The sequence below is a fragment of the Ranitomeya variabilis genome, chromosome 5 (assembly GCF_051348905.1).
Source record: "Ranitomeya variabilis isolate aRanVar5 chromosome 5, aRanVar5.hap1, whole genome shotgun sequence".
In the NCBI taxonomy this organism is placed as follows: Eukaryota; Metazoa; Chordata; class Amphibia; order Anura; family Dendrobatidae; genus Ranitomeya; species Ranitomeya variabilis.
Window position 1 is genome coordinate 665,927,263 of NC_135236.1, and position 25,300 is coordinate 665,952,562.

The 25,300-nt window shown below is 44.9% G+C and overlaps 2 long non-coding RNA genes across 6 annotated transcripts in view; one reads left to right on the forward strand and one right to left on the reverse strand.

Moving 5' to 3' along the window:
* The window catches only part of LOC143776850 (uncharacterized), a 94,553-nt gene extending 84,708 nt beyond the window's left edge, over positions 1-9,845 (forward strand). For 2 of the 3 annotated variants that reach the window (XR_013215929.1, XR_013215931.1), the window contains 2 exons: positions 7,090-7,123; positions 7,622-9,845. This is a non-coding gene — a long non-coding RNA (uncharacterized LOC143776850). The remainder of the gene's footprint in view (positions 1-7,089; positions 7,124-7,621) is intronic. The other variant, XR_013215930.1, reaches the window with a different exon arrangement.
* Positions 1-25,293, reverse strand: part of LOC143776851 (uncharacterized) — a 76,072-nt gene extending 50,779 nt beyond the window's left edge. For all 3 annotated transcript variants that reach the window (XR_013215934.1, XR_013215933.1, XR_013215932.1), the window contains exon 1: positions 25,106-25,293. This is a non-coding gene — a long non-coding RNA (uncharacterized LOC143776851). The remainder of the gene's footprint in view (positions 1-25,105) is intronic.
* Between the last annotated feature and the right edge of the window lie 7 nt (positions 25,294-25,300).

The window sequence follows — 25,300 nt, forward strand, 5'->3', positions numbered from 1 at the left end:
CATGCAGTCTCACAGACACAGAAATTGCAGCTGCACACCCTTCCTACCATCTACAGTTACTGTATTATCTTATAGGAGCTCACTGAACGTTTACACAGGAGGAACAGGAGGCTCGGATCCCCATTTTAGTGATTTGTAAGGGTGCGCCCTCCCCCCTCTCACAGCATGCAGACTCACAGACACAGAAACTACAGCTGCACACCCTTCCTACCCATCTACTACAGTACTTACTGTATTACATTATAGGAGCTCACTGAATGATTACACAGGCGGAACAGGAGGCTCGGACCCCCATTTTAGTGATTTGTAAGGGTGCGCCCTCCCCCTCTCACAGCATGCAGTCTCACAGACACAGAAACTGCAGCTGCACACCCTTCCTACCCATCTATTACAGTACTTACTGTATTACACTATAGGAGCTCACTGAACGATTACACAGGAGGAACAGAAGGCTCAGACCCCCATTCTAGTGATTTTTAAGGGTATCTTGAGATTGGAGCTGTTCTGGCTTTCTCCGGCACTCCCATAGATAATCAGCCAAGTCAAGGCTGAGCATGCATACTTCCGTCCCATTCAAGGATCCAATCCCCAGGTTCTGGAGCCCCAGATGGTTGGTGATCCCAAAGATAGGACCCTCCCAGTGATCAGTACCCTATGAGGTATCCTATGCATAGGGGATGTGACTTAGTATAGTGGGAATACCCTTTACTGATACTAGTGAAAGAGGTATGGCTTAGCAAAACCCTGCCCAAAAACACGTATTTTAGGACTGTTCCTATGTGTTTTCTGGAAAGGGCTTAAATTTCCCAAATTTTACATTGTTAATATTAAATAAGCTCCAAGGAATAAAATTTACTTTGGCATCAAGGGTAAAACTGGATTTATTCGCATACTGTCCCGTATCAGGATGGTTTATAACCCCCAACCACCCCAGAAATACAGCGAGTGGTTTCTGCTCCCGGTCGTCTGTCTGCACTACACTGAATAAACGCCGGATTAGTGAGAGGATAGACCATTAATTTGGTCTGATCCTCCAATTGGTTCCATCTTCACATTTTGCTAATGAAACTTCGCTGCTAGCTGACAGGGAGGACATGTCGTCAGCAGAGGCAGGGGATAAACAATGACCTTGTGGTTGGTGGTCAGTCCCTGGGGAGGAATAGGGAATGGCTTGTTCTTCTGCAGCTCTTCAATCCATCAACCTCTTTAATAGTGTTACCAATTGATCAGGAATGTGGTGTACCGCACACACGGCGCCCGTCAACCCAGAGGAAACCAGAGGAAAAAGTGATGTAGAGGGGGAACCACCACAGCCTGTTTATTACTATACAACACCACTGTGTGACCAGAGCTGACGCCGTTACCCCCACAGTGGTCATTTCAAAGGCTCGTTTGGATCCATATTTGCTGCCATTTTTTACTTATTTGGTTTTTTTTTTACAGACCTTGGCACCAGTTTTTTTCCCCCCATCTCAAGTGATGGCATATAGTACATGTCAACACCACTGACTGATAAGATATCTGGAGACTCCCAAAGGGCCCATCATCTAGTCTACCTCTGTGTGGCAGTAACTGGCCATTCAGGGTGGCCACCGTTTCATTGCACATACCAAAAAGGACATTTTCTCTGCTATACATGAGACTGCTCCTCTGTGCTGCACTGACTTGTCTTGGCCCCTCCCACTCATTACTTAAAGAGCAGAAAAAAAACAATGATTATGCTACTTTAAGACTGAAAATAAGATAAAAAAAAGACGGGGGAAGATTTTAAGTTAGGACCTGTACAGCTGCCTAGATGGGGACCTTTCTGACAGCAGCTGACGCCAAAAGGATGGGGCATCAAGATTCAATATGCCTAATCCTACCAGAATTTTCACTTTTGACCTGTCCAAGAGATAAAACAAAGGTTTCTATCACCCATCGCTAAAGCTAAGGGGCAGTAGTGCGCAGAGCGACCAGACGGAAGCGACATCCTTGGATGGCCTCGAAGGGGAGAGCGTTTCTGCCCCTCTAACGATTGGTGGAGTCTCGGAATTAGGTTGCGAGTGTCAAAATCTTCAAAAAAGCAAATATGTTTCGCCTGAAAGACAGCGGTCCCATAAACAGATCCCGTGGTCGTGTTACCGCTCCGTCTCGCTAGCAGCCATTTTTACTTCTCGAGTATTATCCGGGCCGTGGGATAATGAGGTGCAGATGCATTGCTCCTTTTTTTTTTTGTGGACTTAATAACACACAGTTCCCATTGCATGAAATGGAAAACTGCAAACATGAAAGTCTGTTTAATGGGGGCCACACAACACATGATCCCGCCGCGGTGAATATGTGGGATTTTACAGCGCCGGCATCTGGAAACAATACAGAAGACGTCTTAATCACTGTAAGGATAATTCCGCTGAGGGTTATATTCCCCTCCTCACCCCTGCTGTGCTCATCCCCAATCTTACGGCTATGGGGTGCTGCGTTTGACAGATCACGGCCCCTCGGAAAGTCTCCGGTAACATTGGCTCTCGTCGTCCAACTCTCCTTGGCGGATTTGCCAGTCAATCCTCAAGGGTATGATCACGCCATGCAAGACCGGTCCATCCTGGTTGTATGGTGTGAACTGGATCCACAGAAAGATGAGAGAGTGCGCTTGGATAAGGTGTTATCTCAGCATGCTCAGGTGCTAACCGAGGGTCTTCGAGAGCTCGAAAAATATATTTGAGTCCCCGTGGCTGTTCGAGAGTCACATCACTGCAGGGATTGCCTACCAGACAGCCAATCCGTGGGGATTCGATCATACTTTTCGAGCTTTTGAAGACCCGAGCATGCTCAGATAACACCTAATCCCAGCACGCTCGTTCATCACTAGCGCTAACCCGTTTTTGGACCTCACTGATTATTTGTTTTAGTAACCCTATAATCACACATGGACTTTAATGTTATGGATACGGATTGGGTTTTCATGAGGTTCAGAATCCGTGCCGAAATCCATATCCAGCCTGACCTGTGTGAACATAGCCTAAAGTGACAAATGGGTGTTACCATTATTTTTTTCCATGAGACATATATCCCTACAGAGTCTGAGACTGTCTAATCATTGCTGTTTCCTCATACCCATATATCCCTGCAGAGTCTGAGACTGTCTAATCATTGCTGACTGTTTCCTCATACCCATATATCCCTGCAGAGTCTGAGACTGTCTAATCATTGCTGTCTCCTCATACCCATATATCCCTGCAGAGTGTGAGACTGTCTAATCATTGCTGTTTCCTCATACCCATATATCCCTGCAGAGTCTGAGACTGTCTAATCATTGCTGTCTCCTCATACCCATATATCCCTGCAGAGTCTGAGACTGTCTAATCATTGCTGACTGTTTCCTCATACCCATATATCCCTGCAGAGTCTGAGACCGTCTAATCATTGCTGACTGTTTCCTCATACCCATATATCCCTGCAGAATCTGAGACTGTCTAATCATTGCTGACTGTTCCCTCATACCCATATATCCCTGCAGAATCTGAGACTGTCTAATCATTGCTGACTGTTTCCTCATACCCATATATCCCTGCAGAGTCTGAGACCGTCTAATCATTGCTGACTGTTCCCTCATACCCATATATCCCTGCAGAGTCTGAGACTGTCTAATCATTGCTGACTGTTTCCTCACACCCATATATCCCTGCAGAGTCTGAGACTGTCTAATCATTGCTGACTGTCTCCTCATACCCATATATCCCTGCAGAGTCTGAGACTGTCTAATCATTGCTGACTGTTCCCTCATACCCATATATCCCTGCAGAGTCTGAGACTGTCTAATCATTGCTGACTGTTTCCTCACACCCATATATCCCTGCAGAGTCTGAGACTGTCTAATCATTGCTGACTGTCTCCTCATACCCATATATCCCTGCTGAGTCTGAGACTGTCTAATCATTGCTGACTGTTTCCTCATACCCATATATCCCTGCAGTCTGAGACTGTCTAATCATTGCTGTTTCCTCATACCCATATATCCCTGCAGAGTCTGAGACTGTCTAATCATTGCTGACTGTCTCCTCATACCCATATATCCCTGCAGAGTCTGAGGCTGTCTAATCATTGCTGACTGTCTCCTCATACCCATATATCCCTACAGAGTCTGAGACTGTCTAATCATTGCTGACTGTCTCCTCACACCCATATATCCCTGCAGAGTCTGAGACTGTCTAATCATTGCTGACTGTCTCCTCATACCCATATATCCCTACAGAGTCTGAGACTGTCTAATCATTGCTGACTGTCTCCTCACACCCATATATCCCTGCAGAGTCTGAGACTGTCTAATCATTGCTGACTGTCTCCTCATACCCATTTATCCCTGCAGAGTCTGAGACTGTCTAATCATTGCTGACTGTCTCCTCATACCCATATATCCCTACAGAGTCTGAGACTGTCTAATCATTGCTGACTGTTTCCTCATACCCATATATCCCTACAGAGTCTGAGACTGTCTAATCATTGCTGTTTCCTCATACCCATATATCCCTGCAGAGTCTGAGGCTGTCTAATCATTGCTGTTTCCTCATACCCATATATCCCTGCAGAGTCTGAGGCTGTCTAATCATTGCTGACTGTGTCCTCATACCTATATATCCCTACAGAGTCTGAGGCTGTCTAATCATTGCTGACTGTCTCCTCATACCCATATATCCCCGCAGTCAGACTGTCTAATCATTGCTGACTGTTTCCTCATACTCATATATCCCTGCAGAGTCTGAGACTGTCTAATCATTGCTGTTTCCTCATACCCATATATCCTTACAGAGTCTGAGGCTGTCTAATCATTGCTGACTGTGTCCTCATACCTATATATCCCTACAGAGTCTGAGGCTGTCTAATCATTGCTGACTGTCTCCTCATACCCATATATCCCCGCAGTCAGACTGTCTAATCATTGCTGACTGTTTCCTCATACTCATATATCCCTGCAGAGTCTGAGACTGTCTAATCATTGCTGTTTCCTCATACCCATATATCCCCGCAGAGTCTGAGACCGTCTAATCATTGCTGACTGTTTCCTCATACCCATATATCCCTACAGAGTCTGAGACTGTCTAATCATTGCTGTTTACTCATACCCATATATCCCTGCAGAGTCTGAGGCTGTCTAATCATTGCTGTTTCCTCATACCCATATATCCCTACAGAGTCTGAGACTGTCTAATCATTGCTGACTGTGTCCTCATACCTATATATCCCTACAGGGTCTGAGGCTGTCTAATCATTGCTGACTGTTTCCTCATACCCATATATCCCTACAGAGTCTGAGACTGTCTAATAACTGCTGTTTCCTCATACCCATATATCCCCGCAGAGTCTGAGACTGTCTAATCATTGCTGACTGTTTCCTCATACCCATATATCCCCGCAGAGTCTGAGACCGTCTAATCATTGCTGACTGTTTCCTCATACCCATATATCCCTGCAGAGTCTGAGACTGTCTAATAACTGCTGTTTCCTCATACCCATATATCCCTACAGAGTCTGAGACGGTCTAATCATTGCTGACTGTCTCCTCATACCCATATATCCCTGCAGAATCTGAGACTGTCTAATCATTGCTGACTGTCTCCTCATACCCATATATCCCTGCAGAGTCTGAGACTGTCTAATCATTGCTGACTGTTTCCTCATACCCATATATCCCCGCAGAGTCTGAGACCGTCTAATCATTGCTGACTGTTTCCTCATACCCATATATCCCTACAGAGTCTGAGACTGTCTAATCACTGCTGACTGTTTCCTCATACCCATATATCCCCGCAGAGTCTGAGACTGTCTAATCATTGCTGACTGTTTCCTCATACCCATATATCCCCGCAGAGTCTGAGACCGTCTAATCATTGCTGACTGTTTCCTCATACCCATATATCCCCGCAGAGTCTGAGACCGTCTAATCATTGCTGACTGTTTCCTCATACCCATATATCCCTACAGAGTCTGAGACTGTCTAATCATTGCTGACTGTTTCCTCATACCCATATATCCCTGCAGAGTCTGAGACTGTCTAATCATTGCTGACTGTTTCCTCATACCCATATATCCCTAGAGTCTGAGACCGTCTAATCATTGCTGACTGTCTCCTCATACCCATATATCCCTGCAGAGTCTGAGACTGTCTAATCATTGCTGACTGTCTCCTCATACCCATATATCTCTGCAGAATCTGAGACTGTCTAATCACTGCTGACTGTTTCCTCATACCCTGCCGGTTGACAAGGAGAATATTACACCTGATTCAGCTATATATTTCCAGGAGGTGTAAGTGAGGGACAAAACATTAAAAACCTAATAAATGGGCTCTGGAGTTGGTATTTCGTAGGGAACTGATTGTCCTCTTTAAAGGGGTTGTCCATTCTAAAAAAAAAAAAATAGTAGAGAGTTAATAAAAGGGGGTGGGGGTCCCGAGACCAATGGTTATAAAGAGCATCGATCGCTTTGGAGGACCCGTCCTGTCCTGGCAATCCACAGATTTGATTGTACACGGTGTAATACATCATTTCACCAGTGGTGGCGCTGCAGGGAAATGTAACACATACTGCCAGGTTTCCAAACTGATCGCTGGGAGTTTTCAGCAAGGATCGGCTCATTGTCTTCTTACAAGTAGGGTTAACCAAAATGGAGGATCCCTTTAAGAAGAATACTAAATCCCAAATAGGTCAGAAGAAGCAAAGAAAAAAAAAGAGATCGAATAGTAATTCCTGCACTGATGGGGTTAATCTTACAACAAAATTTGGGTTGGTGTCAACTGGGATTATCCCTGTAGGTGATAAAATTATGGTGGTGCGACATCTAGTGGTGAAAGGCTGGTACTGTACCCTAGAAGTGGTATGGGAAGGGACAAAGTAAGCGGATGGCGGAGCGTCACAGAGGTCCCCAGCAGTGAGGTAAGGACAAGGCCCCGGGGACATCGGCAGGTTCGGTTGTCAAGGTTAATCCCGTGCACCTGGCGCTGCCTGCGAAACGCGTCGTCACCATTAGTCCCTCAGTTATCGAACGTCGCTGCTGGGTTCTGCGGTGTATTATGGACGCCTCTGATTTTTGTGGTCTTTTTCTATTTTTCAGGTCATGTCGATGCATGGACATGGGCAACACATAGGTAAGGAGACCAGTGACCGACTTACCATCCCCCCGCGATAACGATTTAGCAGATTTCATGACAGGGACATTTTTTTGGGGAGGCAAATTGTCTAAAAAACAAACAAACAAAAAAAAAACAGCAATTCTGCCACTTCAATCTTTGTTTTTTTTCACTATTCATCACCGTACGGAATACATATTTTTAGTTTGGGGCCATTCGCAAATATGTAAATAATTATTTTATTTTTTTAGATTCTATTTATATTTCAGGGAACTACCATATTGTATATATATATATATATATTAATATACAGTGTATATATATATATATATATATATATATATATATATATATATATATATATATATATAAATAATTTTTTTCTACTTTTCTTAATAGTCCCCTTTTATATTTCTTTTTAATATATACAGTAGCGTGTGTGTATATATATATATATATATATATATATATATATGTATATATATTTTATTATTTTTTTTACATTTTTTTTAATAGTTTGTCGGGGACTTGAAGCTGCGATCGCTTGTACAATAAGCTGCCATTACTGAAGGTAAAATAACCAATCTCAAATATGGCAGACAGGGGTCTTCAATAGGTCCCTGAGGTCCATGACAATGCCACCGGCACACAGCAGTCGATGGGCATCACAAGGGATATTTCCCCCATTTTCAACCTCTTAAATGCCTCTGTCACGACTGACCGCGGCGTCTCATGGGGTATAACTGCTGCGATGTGAGCTGGTGATCGGACGCTGGTGGCGGACAGACAACGTTCCCCAATGTTACATACAGTCTCTCCAATGATCCAGCGGCCATGACGTTACCTCTGTCACTTCCTACAGGAGCCAGCCGGGCCCCGGGGACCCTCAGACAACCAGTCCAAGCCTGCTGTCGAGGAAACCTGAAGATAGAAGGCAGGTTCTCGCCGGCATACGTCGTCCAGTAAATTCTTACCTAACGAGAGGACGTGTCCTCCTCCCGTGTCACATGCTGTTCCCCTGACGTGCCGGTTGCACCTCGGAGGCCGACTTTCCATCCCATCCGCTCTCGGACCAGGCTAACTGTCCTTTGGGGTGAGGTAGTAGGTTGTTTAGTTTTGGGGGTCAATCCCTGAGTGTCAGATAACTATACAATCTACTGTCTTTCCTGAAGTGGCTGTAATTTCATCAATGGCGGATGAAGAACCGACGTCGCGAGGAGTTCATGTTTATGCCTCATTATTTCTTGTGTGATATTATGAATGTGCTGCTTCCCTTCCCCTCTCACAGTAGGAAGTCTCCCAAACGGGGAGAGAAGCTGCAGCTGCACCTCCCTCCTCCTCTCCCTCTTCTAGTTACTGCGGCCTACACATCCCACATCAGTCTGAACCAATCAGACATCTTCCCACTTCTGCTCCCTCTCCCAGCATGCAGTCTCGCAGTCTCACAGACACACATATAACCTGCAGCTACATCCCCCTCCTCCCTGTCATCTATCTCTTGCACTGCACTGCCCAGTTCCCACATAACCTATAATGCTGTTCATCACTGCTGCTCCATCTCCCCTCTCACAGCATGCAGTCTCACAGACACACATATAACCTGCAGCTACATCCCCCTCCTCCCTGTCTTCTATCTCTTGCACTGCACTGCCCAGTTCCCACATACCCTATAATGCTGTTCATCACTACTGCTCCATCTCCCCTCTCACAGCATGCAGTCTCACATCTGCACACATAACCTGCAGCTACATCCCCCTCCTCCCTGTCTTCTATCTCTTGCACTGCACTGCCCAGTTCCCACATACCCTATAATGCTGTTCATCACTGCTGCTCCATCTCCCCTCTCACAGCATGCAGTCTCACATCTGCACACATAACCTGCAGCTACATCCCCCTCCTCCCTGTCTTCTATCTCTTGCACTGCACTGCCCAGTTCCCACATACCCTATAATGCTGTTCATCACTGCTGCTCCATCTCCCCTCTCACAGCATGCAGTCTCACATCTGCACATATAACCTGCAGCTACATCCCCCTCCTCCCTGTCTTCTATCTCTTGCACTGCACTGCCCAGTTCCCACAGACTCTATACTGCTGTTCATCACTTCAGCTCCATCTCCCCTCTTGCAGCAGGCAGTCTCACATGAAAAAATGCAGCTGCATCTCCCTCCTCCCCCTCTACCATTTATTGTATTATACTAGTTAGATTTATATAAAAACATTTGTAAATTGCACTCTTTGTCTGCTATAAACCACTTTTTCTCTGAACCATTTTTAATACCCGAGGACCAGAGTCCTACCCACATACACGACCGATTACCCGAGGTAAGTGCGCTACAATGTCCTGTTCTCCAGGGTGTCGATCACATGATTGAGTCATTCAAGCTGCCTTAGCGGGGTGAGGTAGTAGGTTGTGTGGTTTCAGGGTATTGTTTTTTTGGCCCCAATCAGGAGTTAACTATACAACCTACTGCCTTCCCTGACGGGCAGCGTGGCGTCGGACTCACAGAAGAAAAAGCCAAAGGGCAAAGGTCGTCGTTCAATAGAAAGCCCAAAAAGCTGGCGAGCATGCAACATTATGAAACCCAGCGGCAGCGTCTCAATAATCCCCTCTGTATTCTCTGGGCCCTGTGTGATCTCGAGACATTATTGTATTTGCTGAGGGCTCTTTGTTTCCTTTCTCGGTGAATAAAAAATAAAAAAGTAAAATCAATAAAGATTTGAAATTTATTCTGAATTCTATTTGTGAGTGCGGTGTGATTTATTTGTAGCCTGGAAGTCGTCGGAGCCCAGATTTAGTCATTTCTCTGGTCGTTACATTTTGATAGGATACAAAATACCCCATAGCTCCTGAATACGGCTGCACTAAGATATATTAATGGTAAGATTTTGCTAAGACCACAAGACCCCGCCCCCGAGGTTCTAGCATATCACATCCCCAGAGGTTTCTTAGTATTTTTTTTACCATTGGATCTTAAAATTAGAGAGAAGAACCCTCAGTCCCCATGTACACAACCAAATTACGATATCCTACAAGTAGCAAGTCATACAGAGGTGTGATACATTGCCGATGTGGGGTTTTACCCCGATGTGCCGCCGTACAAAGCTGTTCATATTCGCAGCTCATAGGATGCCAGTATTATTCTTATGAACGTAAATGGAGACTAATAGGTGCCAATTTTCTCTCCTGCATCAGAATCGTATTGGTGGATACTGATCATAGGGGGTCTGACTGGTGGGACCCCCACTGATACCAGCAGCTCTAGACTTTGACTAGTGGACTAATGGAGATAGCCAAGCACTATACGGCTCTGCAAAGCCTATCCTAGAAATAACCCAAACACCAAAATGCATCCAGTCTGTCTTGAGACGGTCATGAAATGTGTCGGTGTCACAGCACGGAGGCCGATTCTTGTCCCTTGGAGGCCAACACTATACTAGTCAATAAAGCAATTGTCGTGACCCATAAAATATACGGTTGCCCTATTTTTGGTCTTTTATTTCTGAAGTAGGATCATAAAATGGGTGACATTAGATAGATCTTCACCACGGACGTGCCCTAGAGTTGACGTGTACGGACAATCGAGAGGGCAGGGTAACATAAATGTAGTCAGAATGATTGCTTCTACGGAATTGGCCTTGGAAGTTACTTGTGAAATCATTCGAGATATCGACCATGACCACTCACTGTCATTTGTGGTCAAGGGCTACTGGTTCTCCTCCAGGAGATTCAGGTGATGTCAAATGCTTCCTGGGAAAAAGTATGCAAATCAGCTCTCTCCTCTAAAAGAAAACTGTCTCTCTAGCACCATCTATAGGTAGCTTTCCTGTCAATGTTCGACCCATTAAAGTCTTCTAGCTTCTGGTTGAGAACTAATTTGTATGGCGGAATGGTCGTGGTGGAAGGATCGTTGGGGGAAGGTTGGTTGGCGGAACGTTCATTGACGGGAAAAGAAGGATTGGGATTCAAAATGCCTGATACTTTCTTTTCAAGAGAGACAGGAATCAAAGAAGATTACTACCCTATATATAAAGAACAAATGAGTGATCAGTGAAGCTGATAAGGTGCCGATGTGTAAGGTGTGCGATAGCGCTTACCGCATGTGTTGGGGGACACTCGCTTGGCAACGGGATAAACGCAGACAGGCACGGTTTTTCACTTAAACAGTCTATCCGCTTTATGCAGCATAAACCGGGTCATGCACAGTTCATTATATACATTTTATACGGCTTCAACTCATTCACTAAATACGCCAAACGTTTCACTTCGTCCAGTTACCATGGGTGACCGACCGTACGCCGAACAGTTCATCAATGTCCATGGAACACAACAAGCACCAACAGTCTGTTCCACTGGCAGATACTTCTCTGCTGTGATGATTGCTCCCTTCCCGATGGTTACCTTTCTGGAGCTCCTGCTCCACACGCTGACCTCCTGTCAGTCCTTTCTCCTGAGGAGCTGCCATTACGGGGATTACTGTCCTTGCGACCAGGGCACTCCCGACACTCCAGACCCTACGAAGGTCAGTAGTTCCCCAATGCAGTGCCTTCACAGACTCTGCACATTCGACCTTTCCGTGCGCTCTTCAGGACGTCCGTCCCCACCTGGGACCGTCCAACACACAGGCCACTGCGTGTGCTGATCAGGACGTCCGTCCCCACTTGGGACCGTCCAACACACAGGCCACTCAGTGCCAAAGCCCCACCACGTGCTATTCAGGGAGACATCACTGACAACACAAAGGCTTCCAGGACCTTGCACACGGACCATACAGATCCAAACACTCTCCACTACAGAGTCCATGTGACCACACCATGGTCACAATATGTACCTGTAACCACTCCCATAGGAGGGAGGTGTGTGTGGTTAGCCAGACCTGCCCAGCTCTCCGACTAACCCTGTAAGCCTCCCTTTTAGTAAACAAACACATACTTGTGGGACTACAGGTCCTAGAACAACCTTACTTCAGGCTTTCAGCGCAGACTCCCTCTGCGATACATACCGGCCATTTACAATCCTGCCGGTCACTGTTTCACCATCATAATCACAGATACGCCTCCATGCGCATCCCAAGGAGCGCCTACAGCTCCCCCTGGCTGTAACAGGGGTCACTGCATCACAAAGGGTATTGTGGACCCAAAGAAATGCTTTGAATTCAGGAGATACACAATTTGGGCCTATGAGAGTTGAGTCCGGTAGTCCATCAAAACCCTGTGTGCCTCCTCTCATCTGTCTGCTCCTCTTTTGATCAGTTGGTTTGTGTTGATGTCGCCCTGAACCTACAAATCAGAGAAGGCGTTGGGGATGTCAAAAGGTAGAAGGTTAATAGGATTCTGGTCCGAAATGGCTGCCGGATCAGGGTCCTGCACATCTGTTTGTCCAACTCTATGGCCTATACTTTTATACCAACAGTCACGTGTCAGTTTTTTGCTAAATTAGGCGCTTAGGTGGTCCCAGATGTGGACGCGTAAATGGCCTTAATTTGGGTTAAGTAACATAACAGGCCATATGGAATGAACGATGACATAATCCCTCAAATTTCGGCGTTTTCTCAGCTGTTGATGTGTCCCATGCTTTGTCGTTTTTATCGGAGCTAATTAAAAATTCTTACTGCAAGTTTAGTAATTAAAGATATTTGTCCCCCCGGGGGTCAGTGCGGCAGAAGTGTATAAGCAGCTTGTTAATTAAGTCCACAACAAAGTGAGATGTGAGCAGATACCTGGGGCTGCCGCTTTCATCTCCTGCTGGGTAGAGAAGTCGCGCAGATGACAGCGCTATCTCCTGACACCTCGGGGTGGCCTGTGAGCTGTAGGTAGCAGAGTACACAGTATATAGGCCGGGGTAACATATAACATTGGGATTCACAGGTACTGTAGAAGCAGTAATGTCTGACCTGTAAGAGGTCCACCTCAGTGAATCAGAAGACAATCGGTTAATAGTCACTGGAGGTCCAAGACCCAAACCGATCCGTAAAATGAAGGGGCAGCAGTGTTCAATGCTTTATTTTCCTAATTGTTTTCCCCTGCATAGTGGTATCAGACAACCAGTTGTGCAGGGGAACTGCAACCGGCACCAGTCATATAAATGGAGCAGCATGGCATCTGTGCAAGGGAAAAACGGCGATGCCGAGCTGAAGCAGAACCTTTATCCTCAGGATCAAGGGAGACCCCAGTGCAGGATTACATGAATAGGGGAGGGTCTTGTCACTCAAACAGGAAGTGGGGCGGGTCTTTGTCTCTACAGGAAGTGGGGCGGGTCTTTGTCTCTCTACAGGAAGTGGGGGCGGGTCTTTGTCTCTACAGGAAGTGGGGGGGCGGGTCTTTGTCTCTACAGGAAGTGGGGGCGGGTCTTTGTCTCTACAGGAAGTGGGGGCGGGTCTTTGTCTCTACAGGAAATGGAGCAGGTCTGTCTATCTACAGGAAGAAGAAATGAGTCTTTGTCTCTGTGCAGGAAGTGGGGGTGGCTTTTTGTTTCTTTACAGAAAGCAGGGGTCACTATGTCTCTCTACAGGAGATGGAGGCAGCTCTTTGTGTCTACAGGAAGTGGGTTGGTGGATCTATGTCTCTACAGGAAGTGGGGGCAGGTTTATGTCTATTTACAGGAAGTAGAGGCGGGTCTTTGTCTCTAAAAGTTGGGTCAAGTCCTGATCTCTGTACAGAAAGTTGGTGCTGGTCTTTGTCCCCAACGGAACTGGACCTAGGTCTATGCCTCTACAAGAAGTGGGGAGGTGGGTCTTTATCTCTACAGGAAGTGGGGGCGGGTCTACATATCTCTATAGGAAATGGGGGTGGGTCATTGTCTCTAAAGAAAGTGGAGGAAGGTCTTTGTCTATCTACAGGAAATGGGGGCAGGTGTTTATGTACCCTACAGAAGTGGGGGGTCTTTGTCTCTCCACAAGAAGTTGTGGGTGGGTCTTTGTCTCTACACAGGAAATGAGGGCAGGATCTTTGTCTCTACACAGGAAATTGGGGTGGGTCTTTGTCTCTAAAGGAAGTGGGGGAAGGTCTTTATTTCTCTACAGAAGTGTGGTGGGGTGGGTCTTTATCTCTACAGGAAGTGGGGAAAGGTCTACATCTCTACAAGAAATGGGGGTCGGTCTTTGTCTCTAAAGGAAGTGGGGGCAGGACTTTGTCTCCCTACAGCAGTGGAGGGTCTTTTTTTCTCTATAGCAAATGGGGGTGGTTCTTTGTCTCCCTACAGAAGTGGAGGGTCTTTGTCTTTCTACAGCAAATGGTCCGGGGTCTTTGTCTCTCTGCACCTGCTGTCTACCATCTGCACACAGGTAAAGCTGAGGGGTATTCCTTCAGTTCAGGATAGACAAGCCATTGAACAGTAGCAGGAGAAATGCATGCTGGGAAGTGAAGTGATGGAAGTTCCTGCATCATAGTGCTGGAAGAATGTGGATGAAGAGGAACCACACACTGAGATGACAAGTTACAGGTAAAATAAGACTATCCTGGTCTGTGTAAACAACAGCCTGTTCCTTGAGAGAAGGCCGCACTTTTACTGTGGTTTTATATGAAAGGACAGGGGAGCTTTCAATGATGGAAGTTGTCCTGTCTGCAGCCACCACTAGGGGGAGCTACCTGAATACGGACTTATTATTGAGTCCAATGCACAGAACACACTAAGCTCCCCTCAATATTTAGGAATACATTGAGAGATGTCAGCACGGACTGGCTAGTGTTATTGTATAGAACATAACCCTTCGGCAAGTGGTAAAAATGGCATTGCCAGGAGAAACAATAGAGGAACATCACAGTGCAAAGTCCTAACAAAACAAATGTTCTTGCGCTGTAATTTAAAGGGGTTGTGCCTTAGCAGGAGAAATGCATCCTGTGAATTGAGGAAATGGAAGTTCCAATACCCATAGTGCTGGCAGAATATGTATGAAGAGGAACTGCCCACTGAAGGAAAGTGAATGGCAAGTTACAGAGCATGGGAGCTAGGATAGTTCCATACACTTTAATGTGCTGCAATACCGCACATTACCGGTGGACAAGTGTGGCGCTGTTTTCAGAAGAAAGCAGCCATGTTTTTCTAATCCTTGACAAGTAGGTGCCCAGTTAGTCTTCCCTCCAGTCTGGGCTACGACTGAACCTGCGGTAAATGTAGAAGCAGTGTACAGGGTTAATGGCTGCGCAGGCTGACAACACACCCAGCGTGAGCTCATCCGAGGCTCCCGTGGCACGTCAGGACACCGCTGAATCACCACTAGTGGGTGTGATGGCAGAGGATCATCTGCTGGAGGTGCAATCTACGGCCCTGTACAGACACGTCCTCACAATCTGCATTCAATGCGAGTCTCTCTTAAAGGGGCGCGCCGCTGGATTTCTTGGATAATGAAAACTTGTAAAAAAAAATAATAATTCCAATACACTTTCTTACTAATTCCAACATCTCTTTCACATCATAGTAACATTTCCAGGAGGAATAACAGAGGAACATCACAATGGAGAAAAAAAAAAAAAATAGATGTTCCTCCTCCTCCACATTCTGGAACCACCATTGTTATGAGACGCCTGCAGATTTGTGGTGCGGTAGATTAGTCAAAATGATTTTTAAAAAATTCTGCCATACAGGTCCTTGAAATTTGCAATTAACCAAACGCAAAAATATTGCACTAAATAGCAATTAAATATGTCGCCTTTAAAAAAAAAAAGTACCTTCGTAATTATTCCACTAGAGGGCAGCAAAGTACTGAAAAACTCTCATACTGTGACATGGGTTCCATTCCATAGAGGGTTGGGTAAAAAAAAAAAATCAGTGCAAGGGCGCCCTCTTGTGGTGTTTTTGCTTATTGCATTTACAAATTTTTTTACACATTTTTTTTTGGGGGGGTCCCAAATCTATAAGGAAAACAGAGCCCCCATTGCTGCCAAAGGAGAGGTAGCCGCACTCTCTGCTTTATTCCTTCTAAGGGAGCTCCTAAAATTGGCGCACGTGTCTGCAGACGCTCAGAGCAGGAATGGAGAAACAAGTACGGCAGAGACACAATAGCCCGCTGTCAGCAGAAATACCTAGAAACTGAATATTACGTGCAGCAGGATGTTATATCAGTACACCGTCACTTTCCACAGGGGAAAAACCCTTTACACCCTCCTGCCCTGTGAAAGGAGGGCATTCCCGAGAGCCGGCGTACTATTACGTCACGGTGATGGCCTCATCATGATCATCAGCTAACAGCCCACATCTCATTGTTGTAACCCCCTGAAATGACCCAACAGCACAGCAATACCAATGTTATAGTTTTCCTTTATTTTATTTCTTTATTTTCACTTTTTTTTTTAAAGTTCTGAGCTTTTATTTTTATTTTGAATTTACTTTTTCCCCAAAAAATCTGAACTTTGTTTTATTTTTACATCATTAAAAAAAAATTCAGAACTTTTAAATTTAGTTGTTTCATTTAAAAAAAAAAAATGTGGATTTTTTTTTTTGTTTTACTTTTAAAACAATTCTGAGCTTTTTTTATTTTACTTTTAAAAAATATCTGAACTTTTTAATTTATTTCTTTAAAAAATCTGAGCCTCTTTTATTTCACTTTGAACAAATTTGGAGCTTTTTTTTTATTTTACTTTAAAAAAAATCTGAGCTTTTTATTCTATTTTACATAAAATTCTGAGATTTTTTTTCTTTTTATTTTACTTAAAAAAAAAATTAAAAACTTTTCTTTACTTTAAAAAAAAGTACTGAACTTTTTTATTTTTTATTTTACCTCTTTCAAAAAAATTATGAACTTCCTTTAGGTTTTTTTTTATTTTATTTTATTTTATTTCCTAAAAAAAATTCTAAACTTTTCTTTTTTGCTTCATAAAAAAAATTCTGATTTTTTTTTAGGTATTTATTTGGAGAAGTATGAGGTCTTATTTCTTGTGTGGTAAGCTTTTTTTGCTGATACAAATTTGTGATTTTTTTTTTTTCCTTTTTCTTATGACTAACTATATGGGTAAATAATTTTTCTTTTTTATAGATGGGTGTGACAAAGCCAAAACTGCTTTTTTCCCCTCTATTTTTAGGAAGTGATAAAGGGGGTGATTTAAACTTTTCTTTCTTTTTTTTATAATTTTTGCAATTTTTTAAAAATATTTTTGACACTTTTTTTTCCCCAGGGACAAGTACAATTTACGGCAATATTTCACCAGTAGAGTGTATCCGCACGTGTGTGCACTATACTATATACTATATTGGCCTGCTGTATATACAGCCACCACCAGGGGGAGATCTCAGGATTCAGTTCCACTATGAAGACGAGTGTGAACAGGGCCAAAAAGAATATGAATCAATCTTTCCAGTTCTCCTGAGAAACACAGGATTCTAGAATGGTCCACGTGACCCATCATGGGATCCGATGCCAGGGAATGAGCGTGTGGGTGTATATTGGGCAATGTCCTGACATGCTGAAACATTGATCTTTTGATTGTTTGCTATGTCCTCGCAATCATATCCACATTTCATGCCGTCTGTTCTTACAATGTGAGGAATGACTGCACACAGTAATGTATCGCTGCGTAACTGGGCAGAGATGTCCTTCAGGGGGTCTGTAAAAATTATAACCGTGGGGGGAACTAAGCTAGAAATATCTAACAGTCTGTCCGTCAAGGATTTAAAGGGTTACTTTCATTTTCATAGATGGATATTGTCGGATAGTACTCGTAAAAACAAGCACTTTTGCAATTTACTGCTTGTTAAAATCTTCATCCATTCTTGAGATATTAACACTTTTCTTTTGTTTACACCTCGTTGCCTAGGAGACCGACCACCGTCGCGGTCTAGCTTGTAAGCTCCGTGCTGGATCTGGCCTGGATTAGGAAGTAACAGCACTCTCCAATGAACCGTGCTGACAAGCTCAATATAAAAGAGATACTAAGCATGGCGTATGTTCTGATGTCTACGAGCAGTGGTCGGTCTCCTAGACAACCAGATGCAAACAAACGACAGTTCTATCCAACAAATACCCATTTATAAAGATGTAAAGATGGGAAAAAACACTTTAAGGACTGGATAATGCCTGGGTACAGGGGAAATATAATATTACAAGGCAGACATTGAGATGCAGAGGGGGTTGAGCTAGAGACCACCTCTTGGATATGGAATGGAAATGGGTTAAAAAAAAACCTTAAAGGGGTTATGCACTTCTTTAAAAGTTCAACTTAAAGGGGCCCATTAAAAAAAAACACCTGTAGTCTCTTCCAAGATCAGTGCCGCTCCTCAACCTGCCATTCTCCAAGCATCAGCATCTGAAGGGGGGCATCACATGACCACTGCAGCCAATCAGCCATCACTGATCGGCTGCAGCCTTCATGTTTTGTCCGAACAGACAGAAATATATCTCTTACTGACTGAACGAAATACCACTTGACATATTACGCTGCTGAGCTATTATAAACTCCCAGGATTTTAGTTTCACGACCCCTTTTATATGTAATGCTGACACGGTACTGTTCGGTCTGGAGGAGTGAAGTTTCTCTTGCGTGCGTTTGACACTGCAGACTGGAAACAAGCCTCGTCAAGTGTCCCGATCCCACCCGACCCTTCAGAAGAAGCCAAACCTGACTAGCAGGAATAAGCAAAGCTTAAAGGAAACCTGTCACTAGATTTAGGGTCTGATAAACCTCCATGTTATTTTCAGGTGGGGTTCAGCATTTCAAACATTTCCAATTTAAAAACTGAACATTGTGTCATGGAGTAGTAAAAAGACTCAGGAGATGAGTCCATCATGTGCATATGAGACCAACAACAGCACACCGTGCCTGCCTGCTTATCCATTACTCCGGAAACATGTATGTGGCACGTGTCTTGCATATGTTCTGACATGTACAACAGGTGAGTTTGATCAGTATAATACAATAATTAATGTATATATTGTGAAAAAGTCACTGGCAAAGTGCTGGAGGAGAGATAGGTTTCGCTGAGGCTTTTGACTTTAATAAATTGAAACCCAGAAGTTTCCTCCAGCACACTATGTGTTGAGAGGGGTTTAATAAGCCATTTTGTTTAAGGGCTGGGTTTTCTGTGGACAACCATAGAGCGGGTGGGAGGATGTCCACCTTATCTCCACCCCAGGGTGTGGTCTGGGGCTTAAATAGTCGGCCTCCAGAGGCATTCAGTGTTCAGCAGGGCTGGAGAGAGGAACTCCAGTGCTTTGTGTCCTGTTAAGGAAAGCTGAATTCTCCTGAGTGGATGTATGGACTGTGATATATCATTTTATATTGTTTTCCTGTTTTGTCCTAAGGGCCATGTTTATGTTTACTTCACCGGGGTTTATGCCGGATGTACATAATAAACCTGTGAAGGACTTAAAGAGACAGCGTTCCTGTGTCTACCTCTGTGTAACGCTCAGTGAGCCGCTCTAACACAATTAATATATATAAAGCAAAAATTAAGAGCCCACTGCCCAGTTTTATAAAAATGAGCTTCTCTCCATGTCTGACAGCCACTCCATTCCAGTGTCAGGTGAATTCCAACCAGAGTTCACCTCATTCTACTTAATGTGCTTCTGATTAGGTGATCACCTGAACCAAATCTTATTTAACGAAGGAAAGTATAAAAAAAACCCGTCTGTGGTGTTCACAATCCTCGTGCAATAGGACAAGCTGGGTGGCAAAACAAGTGCTAGTAATATCCCAAAAGTAATAGGAATGAAAAATAACTTTTGACAATGCCAAAGGAGATGAAAAGAAAAGTCCTGAGTGAGGAGAAGAAGGGCTCAATTCTGGCTTTACTAGCAGAGGGATACAGTGAGCGTCATGTTGCCTCCATCCTTAACATTTCTAAGACTGCAGTCCATTACAACAAGGTCAAGCAGTAGATATTGGGGACAACGAAGCTACAGACCGACAGAGGACGAAAACAACTCTCCACTGACCGGGATGACAGTCATCTTATTCGAATGTCACTCAGCAACCGCAGGATGACATCAAGTGACCTACAAAAGGAATGGCAAATGGCAGCTGGGGTGAAGTGCACGGCAAGAACTGTTTGTAACAGGCTCCTACAGGCAGGAATCAAGTCATGTAAAGCTGGAAAAAAGCCTTTCATCAATGAGAAGCAAAGGAGAGACAGGCTGAAGTTTGCCAAAGACCATAAGGATTGGACCATAGAGGACTGGAATAAGGTAATCTTGTCTGATGAGTCTAATTTTCAGCTTTGCCCAACACCTGGTCGTCTAATGGTTAGACGGAGACCTGAGACGGCATACAAGCCACAGTGTCTGCACCCACTGTGAAATTTGGTGGAGGATCGGGGATGATCTGGGGATGCTTCAGCAAGGCTGGAATTGGGCAGGTTGTTCTTTGCGAAGGATGAATGAATCAAGGTTATCCTGGAAAAACAGTTGATTCCTACTGCTCAATGTTCCCCAACTCTGAGGACTGGTTATTCCAGCAGGACAATGCGCCATGCTGCACAGCTAGGTCAATCAAGGTGTGGATGAAGGACCACCACATCAAATCCCTGTCATGGCCGCCCAATCTCCAGACCTGAACCCCATTGAAAACCTCTGGAATGTAATCAAGAGGAAGATGAATAGTCACAAGCCATCAAACAAAGAGGAACTGCTTACATTATTGTACCAGGTGTGGCATAAGGTCACCCAAAAGTAGTGTGAAAGACCGATGGAAAGCTGCCAAGACACAGGAAAGTTGTGATTAACAATCATGGTTATTCCACAAAATATGGATCTCTTCCTGAGTATTGTTGTTTCTAAATTATTGTGAACTTGTTTTTTTTCTATTATTTGAGGTCTGCAAGCAATGCATTTTTTTGTTATTTTGACCATTTCTCTTTATCAGAAATTAAATATAAAATGTATCACATGGAGATTCGGAGACGTCAGTAGTTTATAGAATAAAAGAACAATTTACATTTTACTCACAAATATACCTATAAAGAGAAAAATCAGACAAACTGAACATTTTGCAGAGGTCTCTTAATTTTTGCCAGAGCTGTGTGTACAATGGGAAAAAAAAGTATTTAGTCAGCCACCAATTGTGCAAGTTCCCCACTTACAAAGATGAGAGAGGCCTGTAACTGACATCATAGGTCGACCACAACTATGAGAGACAAAATGAGAAAACAAATCCAGAAAATCCCCTCGTCTGAGGGCTGTCCCACACGTCCAGATAATTCCGGTACCGGAATAAATCGGTACCGGAGTTATCCGTGTCCGTGTGCCTGGGAACTCACGTAGGCCATACGTGCGGCACACGTGTGCCGCCCGTATGGCGAGTGGGTACCACACGGAGCGTGCGGTACCCACGCGTGTGGTACCCTGCATCGCGGATTCATATGTTCCCTGCAGCAGCGTTTGCTGCAGAGAAAATATGAAGAATACTGTTTAAAATAAAGATCTATGTGTCCGTCGCCCCCCCACCCCCTGTGCACCCCCCCGCTGTTCTGAAAATACTTACCCGCCTCCCTCGCTGCTTCCTGGTCTGGCCGCGGCTTCTAGTGTATGCGGTCATGTGGGGCCGATCATTTACAGTCATGAATATGTGGCTCCACCTCCCATAGGGGCGGAGCCGACTATTCATGATTGTAAATGATCGGCCCCACGTGACCGCATACAGTGGAAGCCGCGGCCAGACCAGGAAGGAGTGACAGCCAACGTGGGAGCGGGTGAGTATTTTCTGAACAGCGGGGGGCGCACAGGGGGTGGGGGGGTGGCGGACACATAGATCTTTATTTTAAACACTATTATTCATATTTTCTCTGCAGCAAACGCTGCTGCAGGGAACATATGAATCGCGGCTTCAGCACCATGTTGGGGGGACAGCGCTTACTGTAGCGCTGTCTCCTGCACGCACACGGACCCCAGACGGAGAATGTCCGTGTGAGGTCCGTGTTTTACACGGACCCATTGACTCTATTGGGTCCGTGTAATCCGTGCGCTCCCACGAACACTGACATGTCTCCGTGTTTGGCACACGGAGACACGGTCCGCAAAAAATCAATGACATCTGAACAGATGCATTGATTTTTATGGGTCTACGTGTGTCAGTGTCTCCGGTACGTGAGGAAACTGTCACCTCACGTACCGGAGCCACTGACGTGTGAAACCGGCCTGATATGGTAAGATTTATTTAGCAAATTATGGTGGGAAATAAGTATTTGGTCATTAACAAAAATTCATCTCAATATTTTGTTACATCTCCTTTGTTTCAATGACAGAGGTGAAGCGTTTTCTGTAAGTCTTCACAAGGTCGGCACACACTGTTGGTGGTATGTTGGCCCATTCCTCCATGCAGATCTCCTCTAGAGCAGTGATGATTTGGGCCTGTCACTTGGCAACACGGACTTTTATCTCCCTCCAAAGGTTTTCTATAGGGTTGAGATCTGGAGACTGGCTAGGCCACTCCAGGACCTTGAAATGCTTCTTACGAAGCCACTCCTTTGTTGCCCTGGCCGTGTGCTTGGAATCATTATCATGCTGAAAGACCCATCCACGTTTCATCTTCAATGCCCTTGCTGATGGAAGGAGGTTTGCACTCAAAATCTCACGATACATGGCCCCATACATTCTTTCATGTACCCGGATCAGTCGTCCTGGCCTCTTTGCAGAGAAACAGCCCCAAAGCATGATGTTGCCACCACCATGCTTCACAGTAGGTATGGTGTTTGATGGATGCAACTCAGCATTCTGTCTCCTCCAAACACGACGAGTTTTGTTTCTACCAAACAGTTCTAATTTGGTTTCATCAGACCATAGGACATTCTCCCAATACTCTTCTGGATAATTAAAATGCTCTCTAGCAAATTTCAGATGGGCCCGGACATGTTCTGGCTTAAGCAGGGGGACACGTCTGGCACTGCAGGATCTGAATCCCTGGCGGCGTAGTGTGTTACTGATGGCAGCCTTTGTTATGTGGTCCCAGCTCTATGCAGGTCATTCACTAGGTCCCCCCGCGTGGTTCTGGGATTTTTGCTCACCGTTCTTGTGATCATTCTGACCCCACGGGGTGGGATTTTGCGTGGAGCCCCAGATCGAGGGAGATTATCAGTGGTCTTGAATGTCTTCCATTTTCTAATTATTGCTCCCACTGTTGATTTCTTCACTCCAAGCTGGTTGGCTATTGCAGATTCAGTCTTCCCAGCCTGGTGCAGAGCTACAATTTTGTTTCTGGTGTCCTTCGACAGCTCTTTGGTCTTCACCATAGTGGAGTTTGGAGTCAGACTGTTTGAGGTTGTGGACATTTGTCTTTTATACTGATAACAAGGTCAGACAGGCGCCATTACTACAGGTAATGAGTGGAGGACAGAGGAGCCCCTCAAAGAAGAAGTTACAAGTCTGCGAGAGCCAGAAATCTTGCATGTTTTTAGGTGACCAAATACTTACTTTCCACCTTAATTTGCAAAATAAATCTTACCAAATCAGACAAGGTGAATTTCTGGATTTGTTTTCTCATTTTGACTCTCATAGTTGTGGTCGACCTATGATGGCAATTACAGGCCTCTCATCTTTTTATAGTGGGAGAACTTGCACAATTGGTGGCTGACTAAACACTATTTTTCTTCACTTGCAGGTCGCATTATAGAATGCTGTAGATAAGCCCTTAAAGGCAGTGGCCGAAGGTTATAGCGGCAAAATCTGCTGACAGGATCCCTTTAATACAGGAAATGTACTGATAAACACAGGGCTGTAATAGAGAGAGACGCTCACCAACTCTGCTTAGAGCAGGCAGTTTACAAGGAGCCTGACAGAAAAACGAGTGGCGTAGATTCTCCACAGAAGAATACAGGAACAATGGCCGCTGCTCCTTTCACAGAGTCATAATAAGACCACAATGCAACAGGAACAATCCCACAATGCTCTAGGAACTTCCCATAATACATTGCAAACTGCACTAGAATGTATACATTAAACCGCCAGCAGATGGTGCTGTTGCCTTCCAATATAAACGTATAGGAAGGATTAATATATATACAGAAAATACGTCTGTAATGACCAGGACACAAAAATGACTAAACTTTAGGCAGAAATGATATTGCTAGGACAGGACAGTATGTATATATGCTGTGTGTCTGTATATACTGTGTACAGCTCTGGCAAAAATAAGAGACCACTGCAAAATGTTCAGTTTGTCTGATTTTTCTCTAGTTATCGGGTTGTTCTTGGCTCCCAAAAAGACCTCCAACAAGTATACTAATGAAAAAAGATCCCAGAAATCTAACAAAAATGTCTTTAAAGGGTCTCTGTCACCCCCTCCAGCCGTTAGAAACTAAAAGAGCCACCCTGTGCAGCAGTAATGCTGCATTCTGACAAGGCGGCTCTTTTAGTTATTGGTGCAGTCAAAGCAGAGATAAAGCGTTTTATAATTTCGCAAAAATACCCATCTTTAGCCCTGGAGGCAGATCTTAACCCCCCTGCTGCACACGCCACACTGCCGTCACTCAAGGCTTCTTCGGCGCCGGGCGCTGATGACTCCGGCACTGGTGTACTGACACTGGTGACTCCAAAACTGGTGTACTGACACTGATAACACCGGCACTGGTGTACTGACACTGATAACTCCAGAACTGGTGTACTGACACTGATAACACCGGCACTGGTGTACTGCCTCTGATAATCCGGCACTGGTGTACTGCCTCTGATAATCCGGCACTGGTGTACTGACACTGATAATCCGGCACTGGTGTACTGCCTCTGATAATCCGGCACTGGTGTACTGACACTGATAATCCGGCACTGGTGTACTGACACTTTAGATGCTGCAGTCAATAGCGACCACGGCATCAGATCGGTAAGACAAAGAGAAGACGCCCATTGTAGGACCATCGGCCACTGCTGGTGGGCGCCTCCGTGCCGCCATCTTATGAGTGGTTTCCTCTTATAACACTCTACAGCCATCACTGAGTAAAGTTATGGAACTGTCGGCCACATTTGTCTATAAATTCCTTCCTTCACCCAAGGGGTTAATAATGCAATGGCCAAAGGTCCCCACCTCCTATGTATTACATACAGGACACATCCCCGCCCATACTCCCATAGGGATGCGCATTGTACCTTCCATTTAGAGGGGAACGTCACGGCACAAACCTTCAGACATCACTGAGCACCTGAGGAGGGCGCACTGTGCGTACACTCCACAGCCAATCAGAGATCGGTTTTCAAGGACTCATTGTGTCTGGAAGATGAAGCACGCATTCTGATTGGTTGCTAAGGACAACACAGCCAGCAAAGTTAGCCGGCGCCTCTTAT